At 32.0% G+C, this 5,563-nt stretch overlaps 2 non-coding genes across 2 annotated transcripts; both read left to right on the forward strand.

Annotated features, from left to right (window-relative positions):
• On the forward strand, positions 1–87 carry LOC112092585. Its single transcript, XR_002902656.1, has one exon. It is a non-coding gene; the product is annotated as a small nucleolar RNA snoR118 (small nucleolar RNA).
• A 2,986-nt stretch (positions 88–3,073) lies between these two features.
• On the forward strand, positions 3,074–3,163 carry LOC112092584. The gene has a single exon (XR_002902655.1). It is a non-coding gene; the product is annotated as a small nucleolar RNA snoR118 (small nucleolar RNA).
• Positions 3,164–5,563: the final 2,400 nt, after the last annotated feature.

The raw sequence follows: 5,563 nt of genomic DNA on the forward strand, positions 1-5,563 counted from the left end.
TATGATGATGATACATGAACTGGGCTCTGATCAGTTTGTTACTGTGCTTATTGATGGAAATGCAGCCTAAAAAGCTTTATCTGAATTCCATATGATTAGATTTTTGCTTTTCTCCTTAAATGTAAGTATTTATTTGTTTGTGTTAGTTTTCTTCAAGTAATATTTCAGTTTTGCTGTTCCTATATATATTTATTTGATTAATTTGGACCCACATACAATTATACTAATTTGTATGGTATAGATTTATTATGGAGTATTTTTCAACTAGTATTTTGGTCTGCATTTCTGGTTAATTTAACACGTGGTTCTTTCAATTCACTAGTTCTAGTTTTGTAATTTAGAGATGTATGTTTTGTAGGTTGTGCCCTGTGATGAAAAAAATATACGTTTGTTGGAAGCAGTTACCATGGATTTTCATCTTGAGCCGTGCTTTACATTTTTTGCTCCTCATCATCATCGTCGTCTTCATTTGTCTCTCTCTCTCTCTCTCTCTCTCTCTCTCTCTCTATATATATATATATGTATACAAATCTAGGTGGTAGAAGATGTAAAGAGGCTCGTAATGAAAAGTCTGTGGTTGTACTGCTGGTGACCATATATAACTATGAGATCTGAGGGCTTTCCAAATGACATTCGAATGTTAAATATAATGTTTTAACTTGTTATTTTCTGATAGTTGATGATTGTTGGTTTGCACTCACTCTTTTGTCGAATAATTTTGTTGAAGCTCAAGAGAACACAATTTTTGTTAATATTCTATCTCTATGGTAGTATTTATATTTTGTTCTTTTGTGTTTTTTATGAACGTTTTCTTTACATGTTTTTCTTTGTTGTTGGTGATATAATGTGTTGTTGCCCTGTGATGAAAAAAAGGCAAATCAAAGCGAGTGGTTTTAACGAAGTGGTTCTTGTTCACAAACCCTTTTACACTCTACTGCCACCATCTCTTCTTCTTCTTCTTTTTTTTTTTTTTTTTTTTTTTTTTTTTTTTTTTTTTTTTTTTTGTTGTACATTCACATATACATTGAGGTGGTTATAATGGTTACATATCTGTTGAGGTGGTACGGCGGTCGTTGTGTCTGGGGTTTTTTAATTTTTGAAGAACTCCCATTTTGCTATTTTGAGCCGTCGATGAGTCTTTTAAAGCTATGAGATCTGAGGGCTTTTTATTTCTTTTTTCTTCATTTTCTAATGATACCCATTCTACCATGTAAGCCTTTGTTTGTGTTTCCTTTTGCTGTTTTCATGAAAAGTTTTAAATGGGTGTTTTGTTTTAACTTTTAGATGTGTTGCTTTGGTATTAAATTTGATCCCCGATATCCTTTTTCTTTTAAACTCTAATTTTTTGATTCATGGTTTTAAATTTGCATTTCACTCTTTTGTTGAGTGTAAGTTAAAGATTATGCAATTCTATTGTCATCACAACATCATTAGTATAATAGTAGTGCTTTTATGCGTATTGTATTTCATGTTGCCTCATTGATTGTTAAGCAAATGTATCATGGATGTAACCCATTTCTTGTAATTCAAACTACAAAATAAATGCAAGCTTTGTTAATTAGTTTCTGCCTAAATTGATGGGAAAAATTTGAAATTTCACATTTGCCAAATGATGGAGAATCATAGAATTGAGTAGTGCCTTGAGCCTCATTTCTCATAGCTCTTTTCTGGTTCCTTTGCTAATTTGTCTTTTATTGGTTTTGTAAGCATGATGGAGTTGACAGTCCTTGCCAACAAATACAGGTAACAAGAATTGAGTCTCAATAGTATAAGAGATTTGGGGGTTTATACATGGGGATGTAACCCATTCCTTGTTATTGTTAACTATGTTAGTTTCATATGTAAATATCTTCTTAACTGTGGAAAGGAGTTTATTTGTTACTAAAAAGAGCCTCACTAAGCAATCATTCCCATGAAGACAAATGAGAAATCAGCCAAATCAACTTTTCATTAGTTTTATGTAGCTTAGAACAAGTGATTTTCATAGCAACTAAAGCTGTCTTTGTTTCCATTTTTTTCTCTTCTTTTTGAGTAGCCACTTCCCCATGCTAGTCATAGAGTCATGTGTGATTATTTCTTTTGGGAGAATGAGGGAAATAGCATAAATATCAATAATACCCTCTTTCATATACTTAAGGTTCAGATCCTCTTGTTTAAGTAGTCTTGCCAGACGTTTGTTTAAGGGAAATAACATAAATATCAATAATATCAATATCAATAATACCTTCTAACAGGCCTTTCCCAAATCAAATCTAAACTAGGCCCCGTATGATCCCCACACCAGTGAATTTCCAGTCCTTACAAAGAGGATATTTTGGTCATTTCAAATATTGTTTTAATAAAGTAGCCAGTAATTTTGCAAAATCAAAGTGCAACTATTCCTTTTGTTTTCGCTTTCAGAATCTCAGAAGCCCCTTTTGTGTCACAGCATGGTATTTCTCTGATCTTGTCTTTTTGAACATTTTCTGAACACGTTCTTCTTTGTTGTTTGATGATATAAGCTGATTTTGCCCAGTGATGGAAAAAAACCAAATCGAAATGAGCGGTTTAGCGAAGTGGTTCTTGTTCCTCACAAGCCTTTTTATACTCTACTGCCACCATCTCTTCTGCTTCTTCTTTTCCATAGATATTCATACATATATATACATAGACGAGTTTTTAATAGTTACGTTTTTATTGGTTAAAACCATTAAAACCACTCATATATACACAAACACACACACAAATTCGTTGTGGTGGTACGGTGGTGGTTGTGTTTGGGGGTCTATTTGAAGAACTCCCATTTTGCTATTTTAAGCCCTTGACGAGTCTTCCAAAACTATGAGATCTGAGGGCTTTTCATCTCTTTTTTTCTATATATTTTTCAATGGTACCCATTTTAGTTTTTACCATGTAAGCCTTTGTTTGTGTTTCCTTTGGTTCTTTCCTTGAAAATTTTCAAATGGGTTTTTTCTAGTATCTCGTTATTTGGGGTTAAGTGGGGTTTATGTGCCTTTTTTTTTTCTGGGGAATAAAGTGCAATTTTTAGCCATTATTTTATTTTTTTTTCTCTAAATCCATTATTTTATTTTTGACATATGATGATGATACATGCACTGGGCTCTGAGCAGTTCGTCATTGCGCCTATTGATGGAAATGCAGCCTAGAAAGCTTTGTCTGGACCCAATATGATTAGATTTCGCTTTTCAGCTTTAAGTGTTATGTATTGATTTGTTTGTGTTCTTTTTTTTTTTCCAAGTATTCTTCGAGTTTTGGTGATCTGTATGTATTGATTTGTTCTAGATTACTTTTCAAGTAATATTTCGGTCTGCATTTCTAGTTTGTTTAACAAGTGGTTCTTTCGAGTGTTACTTATTCTAGTTTTGTAATTTAGAGTGGTGTGTTTTGTTGGTTTTGCCCTGTGATGGAACAAATATACTTTTGTTGGAAGCAGTTTCCATGCTTTTTCATCATGAGCCGTGCTTAACATTTTTTGCTCTTTCCTCATCATCTTCATCATCATCACCATCTTCCTCTCTCTCTCTCTCTCTCTAGGTCGTAGAAGATGTAAAGAGGCTCTTAATGAAAAATCTGTGGTTGTACTACTAGTGACTGTATTTAGCTATGAGATCTGAGGGCTTTCTAAATGACTTTTATCTGTCATATTTTTTTTTTTTTGGGTACTAAATGTAATCCCCAGTTTCCTTTTTCTTTAAATTTGCTAATTTTCTTGTGATTACTATTGAGTTGATTCTTCTGAACTGGCGTTTCATTCTTTTGTTGAGTATAATGTAGTTTAAACTAAAGAATATGTAATTCTATTTTCATTTTTAGACCATACCAATACCATTGAAGTATAGTCTACAGATCTGTTTTTATGCATATTGTATTTCACGTTGCCTCATCGATTGTTTAGCTAATGTACCATGTTATTGATTTTATCAATAAAGTTTTTCTTATAAAAAAAATTGATTTGGCCTAAAATGCTTAAAAAGTTGCATTTTTCCTCTTTTTTTTTTCTCTCCTGAGATGGCAATTTTCAAACAAAAATGATCTAAAATGTTTGAGACACCACCTAAAATTGGTTATCTAAAATCTAAAATGGACAAAAATCAACCTGAAATTTTGTTGAAGCTGGATCATTTAAACTAATTTATTATTATTATTATTGTTGTTGTTGTTGTTGTTGTTGTTGTTATTTTCTCTGTTATGTGTAAATATTTATTCGTTCATTTTAGGTTTTTAAGTTAGTGAATCTCACTGCCTTGTAGTGCATCTGCAATTTTCTCCTATTTATGAACAGTGTATTTCATTTAATCTTTCTCGAGCTTCTTAAATTATATTTTGTATTTTTGTTTTATAGTATTTTCTACTTGTATTTTGGTTCCAATTTCTGCTGAGTTTCACATGTAGTTAATTCTTTCAGGTGTAACATTATAGTTTGCTGCTTTTGCCCTGTGATGGAACAAATACTTTGTTGGAAGCAGTTACCATGGTTTTTCATCATGAGCCTTACTTTACATTTTTTGCTCCGTCGTCGTCATCTTTAATGTCTTTCTTTCTTTCTTTATTTATTTATTCTCTCTCTCTCTCTATCTATCTATCTATCATTAGGTGGTAGAAAATGTAAAGAGGCTATTAATGAAAAATTCTTTAGTTGTACTGCTGTTGACCATATAGAGCTATGAGATCTGAGGGCTTTCCAAATGACACTTGAATGTTATATATACTGTTATAACTTGTTATTTTCTGATAGATGATGATAGTTGGTTTGCACTCACTCTTTTGATCCGAGTAATTTTGTTGAAGCTCTAGAGAATGCAATTTTTGTTATTATTATGTGATAACATTTATATTTTGTTCTTTTGTGTTTTTTGTGAACATTTTCTTAACGTGTTTTTCTTTTTTGCTTGGTGATATAATGTGTTGTTGCCCTGTGATGGAAAAAAACCAAACCGAAACGAGTGGTTTTAGCAAAGTTGTTCTTGTTCTTCATAAGCCCTTTGATACTCTACTGCCACCATTTCTTCTTCTTCTTCTTCTTCTTCTTCTTCTTCATACAGTAATGCATACATATATATATATATACACACACATATCCATTGAGGTGGTACGGCGGTGGTTGTGTTTGGGGGTCTTTTTGAAGAACTCCCATTTTGCTTTTTAATGTCCAAAGCTATGAGATCTGAGGGCTTTTCATCTCTTTTTTCTTCATTTTCTACCCATTATACCATGATTATATTTTGCTTTTCTGCTTTAAATTTAAATGTATCTATTGTTTTGTTTATTGTTTTGTTTGTGTTAGTTTTCTTCAAGTAATTTCTGAGTTTGGTGTTCCTATTATGTATTTCATTTGCTTAAGCTGGACCAACTACAATTTAGATTAATATGTATTGATTTGTTTTGTAGTATTTTCAAGCAATACATTTTTTGCTTAGTTTCACATGTTTTTTCAAGTGTCACTTAATCTAGTTTTGTAATTGAGAGAGGTTTATTTTGTTGGTTTTGCTCTGTGATGAAAATATATAGGGCCTGTTCTTTTTGCGGGTTCTAGTTGAGAAATTGAGTTGAAAAGTGAATTTAT

Source organism: Morus notabilis, unplaced genomic scaffold, assembly GCF_000414095.1.
Source record: "Morus notabilis unplaced genomic scaffold, ASM41409v2 Scaffold4453, whole genome shotgun sequence".
Lineage (NCBI taxonomy): Eukaryota > Viridiplantae > Streptophyta > Magnoliopsida > Rosales > Moraceae > Morus > Morus notabilis.